Raw genomic sequence first — 18,040 nt, forward strand, 5'->3', positions numbered from 1 at the left:
GGTAAGTGACGTGATCGCATGGGCATGTGATCACGTGGGCTAATTTGTGCGAAACGCACAAGGGCCGCACGATTCCAGCCCAACTTTCTGTTCGTTGGATCCTTACGCCGATATATATATATATATATCACGCTGCCGCCTGGGTCACGTGGTCGCATGGGTGGTGTTTTTCGCGATATGACGCGATCGCATGAGGCATGCGGTCGCGTCGTGCAACCCCTTTTTTTTTTTTGAAACTGAAAAATGCAGGATGCAGTGATGGACATGAATGCTATGCATGATTCCAGGTTTAATAAATTAAAATGAAAAAGGAAAAATGAAAGCAATTAACAAGAAATAAGTTGAAAAAGAGGCGACCATACCATGGTGGGTTGTCTCCCACCTAGCACTTTTAGTTAAAGTCCTTAAGTTGGACATTGGAAGAGTATCCTGTTATGGTGGCTTGTGTTTAAATTCGTCCAAAAATCTCCACCAGTGCTTGGAATGCCAATAGCCTCCGGGGTCCCAAACTAGGCATGTAAAGCTTCTGAGCAGCTTCAAACAAATTTTTAGGCTCCTGGGGTAACAAATGTCAGAATAAACCTCAGGATTCCAAGCCTTGCGTTTAAATCCGCCTCCGTCTTGGTCTACATGTCTCCATCCGGACGGCTTAAAAAGTAGAATCTCACCGTGGTGACCAAACATTCTCTGTGATCCATGCAATTGAGCATGATACCAATCCGTGTACTTCGAGGTGAAGCGTGGAACCTTATTGAACCTAGTGCACCAGCTCTAAATACGAGCCATTTCCCTCTTACTCTTAAAGCCGCAGAGAGCTCTAAGTTGGCCATCTGTTTCAAGCAAACCATATTCAAGTGAATAAGTAAAATTATAAGTTAAGGATTGTACCCACTTGAAGCTTGTATTGGGTGGTAATGGCCTTGGGATAGGTGTTTTTGGTGGTTCTGCAAGTTCCGTTTCCTTGTGATCTTCTGTGAATTCTTCCACTTCCTTGCAAAGATCTTCAATTGTATCTGTATCCTGGTCAAAGTCTTCTATGTCTTCCTCATCACTCGAGTCATAGATTGGAGGTTGAGAGAAATCTACCTCCGCATCATCTTCATATTCACTTGGAGAAGATTCTTCGATCTCAGAGAATTCACTTGCGGACGCAAGTTCACCACTAGGAGAACTAAACTTGTGACTGTCATCATCAAGGAAATTTGCTTCTTGGATTATTCCGTCTGATTCTTTGTAAACGACTTGCCTTGGAGATTGTACGGTATCCTCCTGAGCATCAACTGTGGCATCTTGGATGGAGTTTTCCTCAATTCTGGATTCCCAAGGAAGTTCAGCATCACCTAGATCTTCAACCAACTCTTCTTCTTGAACAATGACAGCTTCTTCCACTTGTTCTAGTACGAATTCATTCTCTGTCTTGTCCACTGGAGTCTCTAGTATTTCTTTCATGCTACGCTCTTCATCGGGCTATCCACATGGGACTGTGGTTGATCCTTGTATATTTGAGCGCCTAGTGGCCCATTGAATTAGTGCTTGCTCCAGTTGTTGAATGGTTGTTTGAAACTTAATTACTGTTTCCTTTAGGCGATCCTTTGCTTCGCGGTTTGCGAGACTTGGACATGATACAAAGGAAAGTGGTAATGATTGGGAACGATTGGATTGGTATTGGGGTAAGGAAGGATCATATGATGGCGAATGGTGAAGAAAAGCTTGTGAGTGTGGTGGTTCGAGGTTATGTTGAAAGGATGGTTCATATGCACGGGGTGGGGCTTGTTGGTAATTATAAGGTTGTCCACCATGTCTTTCAGCTGGGTATGCACGGTAGAATGGTCTCTGTCCAGGATATCTCGGCGGGAGTTGCTGCCAAAAGGGTTGATTAGATCCTCTTGGTTCCATCCATCCTTGATTGGTCTGACCTTGATGCACATTCCTGCTGTAACTTCTATTTCCTTTAATAATATTAGAACCAAACTCAAAGCGAGAGGGGTGAGAGTTCATAGTAGCAAATAAAGATAGAAAAGGAAAAACAAAAGTAAATAAACAAACAAAAGAAGAATATTTACAATAACCAATAATAAGGCACACGTTAGCAGTTCCCCGGCAACGGCGCCATTTTGATGAGAGAACTTTTGCGTGGTCTAGAAAATTGCGGATAAATCCTCGTTGCAAGTATAGTTTCTAAACCTTCAAAAGTCCTTTCATACAAACGTGTTGGGTGTCACAAGTAAGAAACCCCTTTAAAAATTGTTAACCGAGTATTCAAACCTCGGGTCGTCTTCTCAAGGAACTGCGAGGAAGTATGTTCTTATTATTGGCTATAAAGGTTGTAATCGGGGTTTAGAAGGTGAGAAGCAAGTAATTTAAATGACGAGTGAATTAAATGGCAATTAAGAATAAATAATAACTGTAAAGCAACTTTTAGCAAGGTAGGGAAATTAGAGGTCCAACTTAGTTATCTCTCTCAACAATAATGAAAGTTGAATCTAAACTCCACTTGGTCAACCTTCACCAGGGCAAAGGAAAGTCAAGGGACTAATTAAATTGACTTTCGAATCCTAATTATTTCCTCAGAAAAGGTTGGAATTATTTAAGTTCAGCTCAATTAGCAAGATAACGATTATCAATTATGTTGAATTTAATAACTGTTGAGTTACTAAATTCTTAACCAGAACCAAAAGGGGAAAAGTAAAATTGCTGGAATGATAAAGAGGTCCTTAGATGGGAAGCAATGGTAACTTAAATCAAAGAGAACAATCATAAACTGAAAATACCTCAATTATCATTAATTCAAATAACAGTCTGTAACATGGGAGAATTCATAAATCAAATTATAATAATCAATTCAAATGTTGGAATAAATAAATAGAAGTAATACTAAAAGAACATTAAACCTGGGATCCAGAGTTACTCTTAAAACAAGAAGAAATCCTAAATCCTAAAAGAGAGAGAGAAGATCTCCCTCTCAACTAAATCTAAATCATTGAAAGGTAAAATATGCGAGCTCCCTTTGAATGGAAGCATTCCCACACTTTATAACCTCTGGTCTATGCTGTCTGTACTTGGATCTGGGCCAAAAAGGGCTTCAGAATTCGCTGGGGGCGTATTCTGTAATTTCTGGTGCGTGGCCTCTGTCACGCGTCCGCGTGGGTCACGCGGTTGCGTCCTTCGGAGCTTTTCCTTGCCACGCGGTCGCGTCAGTCATGCGACCGCGTCATATGCGTTCTGCTTAAGGCGCGCAGTCGCGTCAGTCATGCGGCCGCGTCGCTGCTGATTCGTGCTTGGCACGCGATCGCGTCATCCATGCGATCGCGTGGATACCAGTTTCTTTAAAGCTCCGTTTTGCTTTCTCCTTCCATTTTAGTATGTTCCCTTTTTCATCCTTTAAGTCATTCTACCTTAGAAAATCTGAAACTACTCAACACACTAATCATGGCATCGAATGGAAATAAAGGTAATTAAAATAATTAATTTTTAAAGCTTAGGAAACATGTTTTTCACAACATGACATAATAAGGAAGGGAAAGTAAAACCATGCAATTAATGTGAATAAGTAGGTGAAGAGTTGAATAAATCACTCTAATTAAGCACAAAAGAACTCATGAAATATGGGTTTATCAGTCAGCTTAGAGCTCTTTGTGGCTTTAAGAGTAAGAGGAAGATGGTTAGTGATAGGAGTTGGCATGCAAGGTTCAATAAGGTTCCACACTCCAAATTGAAGTACAAGGATTGGTATAGAGCTCGATTGAATGGGTCTCGGAAGATATTTGGGTATCTTAGTGGGAATTCAGATTGCGTACCACCCGGTTGGAGTAATGTAGATCAGAGTGAAGACGGGTGCAAAAGCAAGGTCTGGGATCCTGGAATTTATTCTGATAATCAACACTCCTGGAGTTTTGTCACTTGCTTCAACTTGCTCGAAAGCTTTATATGCCTAGTTTGGGACCCTGACAAACCCCAATTTGACGGTTTATTTTGTATTGATTTTTGGGGATTTTATCACCTTTTACCCATATTTATTCAAGAAATAGCATGGTTTTGTATATTCTCCTTTAATTGTGCTTGAATGTGAAAACATGCTTTTTAGGACTCAAAATAGCTAAATTTAATTCACCTTGATTCTATTAGATGCCTTGATATGTTTGTTAAGTGATTTAAGGTTTAGGAGGCAAAGATTGGATCAAGGGAATGAAGAAAGAAAGCATGAAAAGTTGGAGAACTCATGAAGAAATGAAAGAACCGGAAAGCTGTCAAGCCGACCTCTTCGCACTTAATCGGCCATAACTTGAGCTACAGAGGTCCAAATGATGCGGTTCCAGTTGGGTTGGAAAGCTAACATCCGGGGCTTCGAAACGATATAAGATTTGCCATAGTTGCATCGCGCATAGGGGCGCGCACGCGCACGGTACGCGGACGCGCCGTTGCTGCCACCTGGTTCACTTAAAACAAAACGTGGCCAGCGATTTTAGAAGCCTTGTGGGCCCAATCCAACTCATTTCTGATGCTATTTAAGCCAAGGATTGAAGGGGAATCAGGAGACTTTTAGAGACTTTTGATACTTTTCATACTTTAGTGTTAGTTACCAATTAGTTTAGTTTAGCTTTGTAATTAGTTTCTAGAGAGAGAAGCTCTCACTTCTCTCTAGAATTAGGATTAGGATTAGGTTTTGTTCTTAGATCTAGATTAAGATTCATGTTCTTCTACTTCTACATCTCAATTCCTTGTTGTTACATTCATTCTTCTTCCATCCTTTAGTTGTAATTTCTTTTATGTTGTTCTTATGTTTTGTTGTAGATCTACTTTTGCTCCTTCTACTTTCTTTCAATTCAATTAGAGGTAATTCATAATAATTGTGTTCATTTGATTTGTTGTTGTTTAATTCCTTGCAAATTGAGTAGTGTAGATTTACTTTTCTTGCAATCTTACTATGCTTTCCTTTTATGCCTTCCAAGTGTTTGATGAAATGCTTGGTTGGATTTTAGAGTAGAGTTTTATGTTCTTGGCTTGGAAAGGTAACTTAGGAACTCTTGAGTTACTAATGTCCAAGTAATTGATGATTGGGATTCATTGACTCTAGTTCTCACTAATTGAATTAGTGGAGAGTTAGGACTTATGGACTAGGATTGATATAGCTCATTTGACTTTCCTTTACTACTAGTTAGAGGATGATTTAATGAGATTAATCCTTGCCAATTCTCATATTGTGGTTAGTGATTAGGATAGAGATCTTTGACCACCAACCCTTGCCAAGACCTTTTTAGCCATTAGTTTACTTTCTTACCATTTATCTTTCATGCTTCATATCAAAACCCCAAATATAACTCACAACCGATAACAAGACACTTCATTGTAATTCCTAGGGAGAACGACCCGAGGTCCAATACTTCGGTTTATAAATTTTAGGGGTTTGTACTAGTGACAAACAACTTTTTGTATGAAAGGATTAGTGATTGGTTTAGAAACTATACTTGCAACGAGATTTCATTTGTGAAATTCTAAACCGTCAAAAATCCATTCGTCAGACCCCGGAGGTTATTGGAATCGCAAACATTGGTGGGGATTCCTGGATTAGTTCAAGCATAAGCCACCATGACAGGGAGCTCACCAATTGTCCAACTTAAGCACTTTAACTAAAAGTGCTAGGTGGGAGACAACCCACCATGGTATGATCGTTCTTTTTCAGTCTTAGTCTTATTTTGTTTTGCTTTATTCTTAGTTTTATTTTTCTATTTTTCTTAGTGTTCATACATAATATCTGCATCTGCATTTTGCATCCTGCATACTGCATATTCATCAAAAAAAGAGAGAAGAGAGAGCCACACCACGTGTGCGCGAAAGCCACTCATGGGCGTCGATCCCCAATCGGCGTCTCCGTCCAACGACCAGAAAGTTAGGCTGGAATCGTGCGGCTAGTGTGCTATAGGCACAAATTGGCCCACGCGTACGCATCCATGACGCGTACGCGTCAATTTCATTTTAACACACCACGCGTGGGCGTGTGCAACGCGCATGCGTCGCTTGCAAATTTTTTGCCCCCTCAAATGGAACAGAGAGTTGCACCAAAACGATGCTAGACTCGTGCGTTTAGCACAAATCTAGACGATGTGTACGTGTGCCGCGCGCGTACGCATTATCTCCACTTATCCCTTCTCACGCGTTCACGTCCATGACACGTACGCGTGGATTTAAATTTTAAAACCCCCTGACGCGAGAACCCTAGCCTCGCTCACGTGTTTTCTTCCCCTCTCTTCTCCAACTCTCCCTCTCCTCCCCTCCACCCTCCATTGCCGACCACACCCCACTGCCACCACCCACTTCCCACCACCGCTCCGTCTGGCGTTTCTAGACCGCCGTCGCTCACCCCTCCCCCTTCCTCCTTTCTTCTCCTCTTCTTCCCCCTATTCTCCCTCTCAACCTCCCGCCGCCCCAAGGCCGCCACGGACAGCACCAAAGCCGTCGTCTGCCACCGCCTTGCCGTCGTACCACCCCCTTCCCACCTCGTTTCCAATTTTATCACTACCTACCTAGGTTTTGCTGCTTTCTTCTCTGCGTTTTCCACTCTTTTCTATTCAAGTTATTCAGTTCGCATAATTTACATTCTGTTCAATTTAGGTTAGTTAGATATGTATGCTTCGTAGTGGATTCTAGGTGGTTAGGTAGCTAGGTTGTGGTTAGAGGATTTAGGTCTGATAAGTGCTCCGTTCTTGCTGTTTGAATTATCCATTTTTCACAATTGCTTGGCTGTTGATGTTGCTATTCACTGTTGTTTCATTGCTGTTCGATACTGTTTTACTTCATCTGGTCTTAATTGTTTGATACCAATGCTTATATAAACTCATATAAATTTGCATTCTTGTTGCGATTTGCTTTTCCTTGTTGATTTAGTGAGCTTAATTCCTTGCATTCATACCCCTTATTATTGATTGCTTTCTGAATTTGATGCGCCAGGCTAATTGCATATAACTGCCAATTACTGTTTTGGATTGGCTCAATTGCTACATTTTTCTGAATTTACATATGGTTTTCGTGCTGTAATGGTTACTGATAAACTGAGTTTAGGCCTAGCCTATTACTTTCTTATAATTTATAATGTCTGAGTCAAATGAACTACCCCGTCTTCATGCTGCTGCCATGTATTGTACTTCATGTGCTGATTGAAATTGTTGGCTTATTGAACGTTGCATGTTGCTGCTTTTCTGAAATTTCCTTTGCTTCATCAAGTGCTTCCATTTCAATTTCTATTTCAATTTCACACTTGTATCTTTAAACTCAACCATGCTTGATTGTTGATTACTTCAGTGTTCTGCTGTTGTTTTGGTTGATATTCTGCCTTGAGTTTGTCTTGATTGAAATTTTTGCTCAATGCCATATTACTTGCTGGTTTTGTCTAACTTGTTCTGAGATTCGTATAAGCTGCTAATTCTGTTTGAAATTGCTACTGCTTGCATTATTATGCTGTTTGATTTTTCAGGAACGCCCCTTTTACTGCCAGAATGCTGCCCAATTTTTTTCTGAAACACTGTTTTATTTAAGTTTCACTCATAAATTAGCTTTAGTGCTTTTGACATTATGCTTTATTTAGTTCAAACCAAGGCCATTTCATGAGATGCTGGGCTACCATTCCTATTCCAATTGGTTCCCTTCTCAATTGGATTGCATTGTTGATGATTGTATTTCTCTTTGTGCTTTCTTTACTACCTGATTTATCATCCATAATCTGCATTCCTTGCTTGAACATGAGTTGCTTGTTCTTCAATCTTATGAACTTCTGTTTGCTAGGAACTACAGCATCATGCCACTAATTTTAACTTTCCTTTTTAACTTTTGACTTTCTTAACTTCCTAACTTCTCTCTTAGTTTTACACTAACTCCTTTCACCCCTTTCAAGGCATGTTTATTGTTGTTTCTTGACAAACAAGCATTCTGCAATTCATTTAATAGTTTTTGGATTGTGATTTCTGATTGAATTCTTTGAATTTTACCTTGCATTCAGTCCAAAATTCTATATCTTTCTGACTTACATCATGCTTTGGCTTTCATTCCTCTTTTTCCCATCTACTGCTTATATTGCTTGCATACTATTTGCCTTCCTGTTTTTCTACTTTAGTTTGATAAATTGTATCCTGGTATTTCTGTTTTTCAGGATGTCTGATCCCAAAGGGAAAGGCAAGGCTAAAGCCGGCACGGGTAAACGAAAAAGAGGACAGTCGTCTGTCGCTCTGTCAGATATTGTACATGATGATTCCTGGCATAAGAAGAATTTCACTCTACAGGAAAAAGAAGATCAATTAGTGCCTACTTCTGACCCGGTTAAATTTGCAAACCTCTACTGTGAACTAAAATTTCGGTCTTTGCTGAAAAGAGGCACCTCTATCTAGAAAGGACTCTCAGAATTCCACCTGCATTACAGCAGTACACTGCAGAACAAATCAAATAGAGAGGTTGGTTCTTTCTAGAGAGGAATCTGACAGAGGTAAACACATCTTGGGTCTGTGAATTCTACTGCAACTATTACAAAACAACCCTGGATGTAGTACAGCTAAGAGGAAAATAGATCTTGGTTACTGAGGAGGCCATAGAAGATATCCTCCATTTTTTGCCTAAATTAGACGAGCCAGACGGTTATCAGAAGGCTGAGGAGTCCCTCCGATTTATGAGCTTTGATTAGGAGGCTGTGAAGCGCAACATAGCCATTGATCCTGCTATTCCCTGGGCTATGGGTAAGTCGACGGTAAATTCAAAGGGCATCAAGATTATTTATCTTAATGATGAGGCTCGGCTATGGCAACAAATCCTGAGCAACTATGTTATGCCGAGCACTCACAAGACAGAGGTGCCAGCTGCTATGATAATTCTCATCTGGTGCGTTATGGAAGGCAAGGACCTATACCTTCCACGGTTCATCCGGCAGTACATGGCTAGGGTTTATGTTTGAGGCACTCTGCCATTCCCCTATCTGATTACCCAGATGGCCCACCAGGCTGAGGTACCCTGGGAGCTTGAGGATGAGAAGTCACCAGCTGCCGACCGCAAGAAGATTATCCCACACGGTAAGAGGTTCGAAGCTCTGGGCCACAGACCTCATTCTCTTACTGCCTCCGCTGATGCAGCCACATCCTCTGCAGCACCTTCAGCACCTGCTGCACCACCCACACCCACAGCACCATCTTCTGCTTCCCAGCCCATCTACCTCCTAGTGCACCGCCTCTTTGAGCGCCTGGATCAGATGGAGCACCGCAACCAGCGGCGTTATGAGTGGTCTGAGCGTCGCAGTAAGCGACGCTACGAGCATCTAAAGCCGATGATCAGGTCGGGACATACTAACATCCCCTCCGAGTCTGACACACCATTAGAGCCCTCTGAGGAGGAGGCGGATGAGCAGGAGGAGGAGCCTCAGCAGGCACAATAGGGGGAGCCTCAGAAAGCACAGCAGGAGGAGCCTCAGCAGACACAGCAGGAGGAGTCCCAGGCCCCTATACAGGTAGAGCCCCAGGCCCCTATACAGGCAGAGCCATAGGCTCCTACACTGCTAGAGCCCACAGAGCCAGCAGTCGCACACCCCTCAGATGGCAATAACCCTTCACACCCGGCTTGACTGAGTATCGAGGACGATGCTATGATATAAGTGTGGGGAGGTCACCATCTCTGGCGAATTTTATTTTGGTAAACTATTTCAGACCCTTTTCATCCTATTTTGTTTCATTCTTGTATTTTTATTTTATTTTATTTTATTTTATCTTATTTTCCTTTCAGTACTTGCACATTTTCTTTTACTGTACTTCTTTTTATTTCTACTTTATTACATTTTGCACTTTGGGCTGTATATATCTTAGATATTTAAGCTTAAATCGCACTCTTAGTTTATTAGTTGTGATATAGAAAAAAATATGGATTATTAAGTTTAGCTTACTCTTTTAGCATATGAGAATTTGGTTTAATTCAAAATAGAGAGTAAACTAGAAATTTTAAGTTTTTCATAATCACAACAATCCACTTAGTATATATATTATATATATATATATATATAGTAATAAATGTTGGTAAATTGATGACATTTTCGAGGAATATAATTATTTTTAGGAAAGCCATTTAAAGATTCACATTGATTTAAGTTGAAACTCTTTATTCTTACTTGCATGATATACATGACTGATATATGGTTTTTGAGCAAAAAAAAAAAAAAAAAAAAACACACACACACACACACACACAACCCGTGAGTTTTTGAGCTTAATTGCATGGTTACATTATTTAGCCATAATATCTTATTCCTGTGTGTTTCTTCACTATGATTGCAGACTTTACTTTGTTCCTTCTATATGTCCACTATTTAGTGTATTTACATACTTGCATATGATTGAGGCCATTATTTGATTTTTGCTCACTTACCCCAAATAGCCTACCCTTTTAATCACCTTTGTTAGCCACCTTGAGCCTTTTAATCCCATTTATTTTGTATTTTATCACATCACTAGCCTTAAGAAGAAAAATAATTTAATTACCCCAAATTGAATTTTTGGTTAGCTTAAAATAGAGATTGTCTGTCAATTAAGTGTGGGGAACCGTAGGAACTTGGGTTGATAGGAAAGTGTTGAATTTACAAAATATTTGGAATTTGGGTGCATGCTCATGTGAGACCAAAATAATTAAAATACTATGTGCATTGATATGTTATGTTTATTTTCAAAAAAAAAATTCCTATAATTAAATAAATAAATAAGGGGACAAAATTACCCCAGTATTAAGTTTAGTAAAAGATCAATGCATATGTGATACAAATTAAAAGAAAAGTTGATGCATGAGTATGTGATACAAAAGTGGGAAATTTGGGTAGTTAGGCATAATTTTAGAGTTATATAGAGTATGTATATGTTAGGTGAGAACTTAGACTAATCAAGGATTCAATTTATAGCTCACTTGGCCATACATATATCATCACCTTTGCCTTGACCCCATTACAACCTTGAAAAGACCTCATGATGTTTGCATGTGTACATTAAATATTTGTTGATTGGTTAGATGAAGAACAAAGTCTTAGGAAGTATGACTAGAGAAGAGTAGAGTGATTAACCCCAAACAGTGAGTGATTAGAGTGCATATACAAATCCAGTGAGGGTTCAATAGCTCATCTCCACATGTCCATGTTTGATCACTGTTTGTCTTGCAAGTTGTGAACTCTTTTGATTAACTCAACTCAATTGTGAATATGTTTTAATATGATTTAACCCTTGGTTGTGCATATATGATTCCTTGAAAAGTTTGACTCAATTTAACCACATATGAGCTTTATATATATAGGTAGATAGTAATTAGAATTGCATGATTCATATAGGTAGCTTGCATTTAGATAGATTGCATTGCATAGATTCCACCATTCTGCCTTCACTCTTTTTCAGTTTCTCTTGAATTTAGCATGAGAACATGATAATATTTAATTGTGGAAAGATTGATAAACCACTATTTTATGGTTTATCTTGTGCTAATTTGAGTGGTTTTTATCAATTCTTCACTCACTTATTCGTGTGATTTGCATGGTTTTACAAATCCTTCCTTATTCTGTGAAATAGTTGAAAACATGTTTTCTAGACCTTTAAAATATTAATTTCGAGTATCCTTTATTATCATTCGATGCCGTGATTTGTGTGTTAAGTATTTTCAGGCTTTATAGGGCAGGAATGGCTTAGAGGATGGAAAGAAAACATGCAAAAGTGGAAGGAACGCGAGAAAATGAAGTTTTGAGAAACTGGCAGTGACGCGCACACATGGACGACGTGGACGTGTGCCTAGCGCAGGACACGAGCGATGCGAACGCGTGACTGACGCATACGCGTGACAAGGAAAATCGCCAAATGATGCGCACGCGTGACCTACGCGTACGCGTGACAGACGCCACGTGCAGAAAGTTGCATAAAGTGCTGGGGGCAATTTTTGGGCTCCTTTTCGGCCCAATTTCAAGCCCAAAAACACAGAATAGAGGCTGCAGAATGGGAGAATCACAGCATGATTTGATTATTCATAATTTTAGGTTTTAGATGTAGTTTTCTAGAGAAAGAGGCTCTCTCCTCTCTCTAGGTTTTAGGATTTGGGATTTCTCTTAGTTTTAGGTTTATTTATTCTCAATTCCAGGTTCAATGTTCCTTTAATTTAGTTTCTGTTCTACTCTTATTTATTCTAGCATTCTAGTTTATCTATTTCTCTTATTGATTACTTCATGTTGACAATTTGGTTTAGCAATTCCATGTTAGATTTGATTTCTTTATTTAATGCAATTTGAGGTATTTCATATTTATGAATTTAATTTAGCTTTTACATTCTTAGCTTGAATTGATTAATCGGAGACACTTGAGTTATCAAACTCCTTGTTGATTGATAATTGGAATTTGTTAGTTGATTTGGATCCCTCTAAAGCTAGTCTTTCCTTAGGAGTTGACTAGGACTTGAGAAATCAGATTGATTAGTCCACTTGACTTTCCTTTATTCGGTAAGGGTTAACTAAGTGGGAGCAATGAACAATTCTCATCACAATTGATAAGGATAACTAGGATAGAATGTCCTGTTTTCATAATTATTAATTTACTTTCTTGCAATTTATTTTTCTTGTTCCTTATTCAAAAACCCCAAAAAGATAATCTTCTATAACCAATAATAAATACACCTCCCTGCAATTCCTTGAGAGACGACCTAAGGTTTAAATACTTCGGTTTATTTTTATTGGGTTTGCTTAAGTGACAAACAAGTTTTTGTATGAAAGGATTCTTTGTTGGTTTAGAAACTATACTTTCAACGAGAATTTATTTACAAAATTCTTTACTAGCAAAGATCTGTTCGTTAATGCTCACTGGTTGTCTCCTTTATTTCTTGTGTTCCTTCCATTTTTGCAAGCTTTCTTTCCATCCTCTAAGCCATTCCTGCCCTATAAAGCCTGAAAACACTGAACACACAGATCACGGCATCGAATGGTATAAAAGGACATTAAAATACACAATTTAAAGGCTTGGGAAGCAAGTTTTCAATTATAGAACAAAATCTGGGAAGAAATTGTAAAATCGTGCAAATCATATGAATAAATGTGCAAAGACTTGATAAAAACTACTCAAATTAGCACAAGATAAATCATAAAATTGTGGTTTATCATTATACAACTATAATCTATCATAGTGTGTTATGGAGGAACGTGGAGTTGCAACATTGTCTGAGTCAACACGCAGATTACGTGTTGACTTAGGTGGAAGAAACTTTTGCTGGGAAGAGGGACACATGGCGAGCCTCCATCAACACATAGGTCGCATGTTGCTTTCAGTGGAAGCAGCTTTTGCAGGTAAGAGGGACGCGTGACGAGCCTCCATCAACATTGGGGTTGTGTTGTTGCAGGTAGCACAGAGATTTCTTTGCTTTTTTGGAGAATATTCGCAACTTCTCAAATATTCTTTTCGCTTTTGGACCAACATAGGAAATGAGTGTTGCTAGTATGTTTGCTTACAGAAGAGTTGCCTGCTTCGAGAACACGCAACACAGTAGAAGTTTGGCTTTAAAAACCCCCAACCAAGCTCCTCTCCTCAAACGAGTAGAATCACATAGTTAAAAGAGTGAGTAGAGAGAAAAGCGTACAAAGAGATGTCTGTGTATTTAGAGAGAGTAATTAGTGGATTTAGTGTGAGCTTTATACACAAATAATTATAAACGTGTATTTAGTAAAAATGGTGCGTGATTATACGTCGGCAGCAGAACATATTATCAACTGTTTGGGATAACATTATTACGTAAGTTTATTATTTTTGCTAATCTAGAGCTTATTATTTTGTAAATATTATTTTTAGTTTAATTATTTTGGTTAATATTATTTTTAGCAATATTAGTGTAATTAATTATTTGATTAATTTTTTTATAGATTTTATGTGATAATATCCAAAAATTAATTTTAATATGAAAAACATTTGTGTGTTATGTAGCTTTATATGCCATCATATTATATTATGTAAAAATATGGAGCTGTAACATTGTCTGAGACAACATGCAAATTATGTGTCGCTTTATGTCGAAGTAGCTTTTGTAGGAAAGAGGGGCGCATGGCGCATGGCGCGTCCCCATGAACACGTGTGTTTTGAAAAATTTTGCATGATTATACGTCAGCGACAAAACATATTGTCAATTGTTTGGGATAACATAATTACATAAGTTTATTATTTTTGCTAATTTAGTGCTTATTATTTTGTAAATATTATTTTTAGTTTAATTATTTTGGTTGATATTATTTTTAGCAGAAATAGTGTAATTAATTATTTGATTATTTTTTATAGATTTTATGTGATAATATTTAGAAATTATTTTTAATGTGAAAAATATTTATGTGTTATGTAGCTATATGCCATATGGTGTGTTATGTAAACTCCACATTGTCTGAGCCAATACGCATATTACAAGTTGCTTTAGGTGGAAGCAGCTTTTGCAGGGAAGAGGGACGCGTGGCGAGCCTCCATCGTCAGGGGCCTACATGTTGCTGTAGGTGGCACAGAGATTCCTTTTCTTTTTCTGAGAATCTGCGCAACTTTTCATAGATTTTCTTCATTTTTTGACTAACATGGAAAATGCATATTGTCAGTATGTTTGCATGCAGGAAACATGCCATTTTTTGCTAATCTTGAGATTATTATTTGCTTAATATTATTTCTAGTTTAATTATTTTGGTTCATATTATTTTAAGCAATATTAGTGTAATTAAGTATTTGATTAATTTTTATGAATTTTATGCGATAATATTCAGAATTTATTTTTAATATGGAAAACATTTGTGTGTTATGCAGTTGTATTCCATCATGGTCTGTTATGCAGGAATGTGAGGTTGCAACATTGTCCGAGCCAAGGGTGTTCAAAACCAATCCAAACCAAACAAAACTGATAAACTGAATAAAACAACCGATAACTAAAAAAACCAAAAAATTAAATTTTTGCTATTTTTCATCAGTTCGGTTTGGTTTTGATAAAAAAAACTATAATAAACCAAAGCAAACTGGTCAGCATAATAAACCCTTAAATATCCTTATCCTCACCAAACTTAACCCTAACACTAACACATAGCGATACACAGCCCTCACACTCTCACACTTGTTCACACTCTTCTCTTTCACATTCGTTCATCACTGCTGCCGCACACACCACACAACACATCCACACACAAAGTGATTGAGCGATTCCCTTTCCATGCGTCTTTTATCTTCGACAATCGGAACGGCCTTCGTTGAATTCGTTTGTCGTTGTTGAAGTCGTGTGTCATCTGTCCAGCCCCTTCGTCTTCGTTGTTGAAGTCGTGCCGTCCATTCAGTTTCTTCTTCTCCGTCGTTGAAGCCGCTCTGTCCTTCCTTCTCTAGTTTTTGGTTCATTGCTGTCGTCATCTCATCGTCCTCTGTAATAGAGCCTAAGCCTTAGGTTTGTTTTGATTTTTTGTGTGCTGATTCTATTCCTTTTTTTTAGTTCTAGTTTAGTCTGCTTCTTGTTGATTAATTTGTAATGAACACTTGGTTGAATTGTTCTTTATTCTATGGTTGGGTTCTTGATTTTGATTTGTAATAATTTTGGTTTAGAGTTGAAGCTATGGTTCTATTTTTTTATTATTGTTTGCATGTTTAGGGTTGTTTGTTCTGAGTTTTTTAAGCAATATGGAAGAATAGAATGTGAAAGGAGAAACAATGCCTAGCCTCAAGGAATTTGAAGCAAGGTGACCGAAAAATTTTTTAGTTCCTACAAACGCAACAAATTAAATTGAAATTGAATCATTTTTCTATTGATTTTTGAATTGGGTAATAACATGGAATGATGGATTTTGTTAATTGATTCTTAGTGCAGGAAAGAGGAAAAATTTGTGGAATTGGTACACTAACATGAAATTTTTTGAATGAACTGAAAAATCAAACAAACCTAAATCCGGTTTGGTTTGGTTCGAATGTTCTTAATAAAAAATCAAACCAAACCGAACCACACTATTAATATAAAATTAGATCGGATGGCTTTTCTTTAAAAAATCGAACCAAATCGCACTGCAAACATCCCTAGTCTGAGCCAACACGCATGTTATGTGTTGATTTAGGTGGAAGCAGCTTTTGTAGGGAAATGGAACATGTGGCGAGCCCCCATCAACACGCAGGTCACATGTTGCTTTCTGTGGAAGCAGCTTTGCAGGAAACAGGGATGCATGGCGAGCCTCCATCAAAACGGGAGATGCGTGTTGCTGCAAGTCGCACATAGATTCCTTTGCTTTTTTAGATAATTTGTGAAGCTTTTCAGAGATTCCCCTTGATTCTTGGCCAACAAGGGGAATGCCTGTTGTCAGTATGTTTGCATGCAGGAGACACGCCTGCTCCGAGAAGACGCGACAAAGCAGAAGCTTGGCTTTAAAAGTCTTCCCACCCGAGCACCCCTCCACAAACGAGTAGAATCTCATAGTGAAGAGAGTACATAGAGTGAAAAGAGTACAGAGAGCTTTCAGTGTATTTAGAGAGAGTATTTAGTAAATTTACTGTAAGATTTATACATAAAAAATATAAACATGTGTTTAATAAAAATAGTACGTGATTATACGTCGGTAACATAACATATTATCAACTATTTAGGACAACATAATTACGTAAGTTTATTATTTTTACTAATCTAAAGAGTATTATTTGGTTAATATTATTTTTAGTTTAATTATTTTGGTTAATATTATTTTAAGCAATATTGAGAAATTTTTTTAATATGAAAAATATTTGTGTGTTATGCAGCTATATTCCATTAAGGTGTGTTATAGAGGATTGTGGAGCTGCAACATTGTCTGAGCCAACATGCAGGTTACGTGTTGTTTTAGGTCGAAGCAGGTTCTGCAAGGAAGAGAGATGCGTGGCAAGCCCCCATCAACATGCAGGTCATGTGTTGCTTTCGATGGAAGCAACTTTACAGGGAAGAGGGATGTGTGGTGAGCCTCTATTAACACGGGGTTGCGTGTTGCTACAGGTGGCGCAGAGATTTCTTTGCTTCTTCAGAGAGTCTGCACAACTTATCAGAGATTCCCTTCAATTTTTTACCAACACAAAAAAATGCATGTTGTCAATATGTTTGCATGCAGGAGCATTCCTTCTTCGAGAACACGTGACCCAGCAGAAGCTTGGGTTTAAAAGTCCCCCACCCGAAATTCCCTCCTAAAACAAGTAGAATTACATAGTAAAGAGAGTGAAGAGAGTACAGAGAGCTTTCAGTGTATTTATAGAGTATTTAATGGATTTAGTATGAGATTTATACATAAAAAAATTATAAGCATATGTTTAGTAAAAATGGTACGTGATTATACGTCGACAACAAAATATATTGTCAATTATTTGGGGTAACATAATTATGTAAGTTTGTTATTTTACTAATTTAGAGCTTATTATTTGGTTAATCTTATTTTTGGTTTATTATTTTGGTTAGTATTATTTTTAGCAATATTAGTGCAATTAATTATTTGACTAAATTTTTATGGAATTTATGTAATAATATTCAGAAATTATTTTTAATATGAAAATATTTGTGTGTTATGCAATTATATTCCATCATGGTACGTTTTGCAGGAATGTGAAGCTATAACATTGTCTGAGCCAACAAACACATTACATGTTGTTTTAGGAGGAAGAAGCTTTTACAGGGAATTGAGACGAATAGTGAGGCCGCATCAACACATAGCTCGAGTGTTGCTTTTGGTGGAAGCCGTTGTTGCTGGAAAGAGGGACGTGTGGCAAGCCTCCATGAACAAGCGGGTTGCATGTCATTGCAGGTAAAGCAGACATTCTTCTACTTTTCAGAGAATCCATGTAGCTTTTCAGAGATTCTTTTGGCTTTTCGACCAACACGGGAAATGCATGTTGTTAGTATATTTGCATGCAGGAGACACACCTGCTTCAAGAACACGCGATGCAGCTAAAGCTTCGCTTTAAAAGCCCCTCACTGGAGCATCCCCTACACTAACGAGTAGAATTACATAATGAAGAAAGTATAAAGAGTGAAGATAGTGAAGAGAGTACAGGGAGCTTTCACTGTA

Source organism: Arachis hypogaea, chromosome 11 (genome assembly GCF_003086295.3).
Source record: "Arachis hypogaea cultivar Tifrunner chromosome 11, arahy.Tifrunner.gnm2.J5K5, whole genome shotgun sequence".
NCBI lineage: Eukaryota > Viridiplantae > Streptophyta > Magnoliopsida > Fabales > Fabaceae > Arachis > Arachis hypogaea.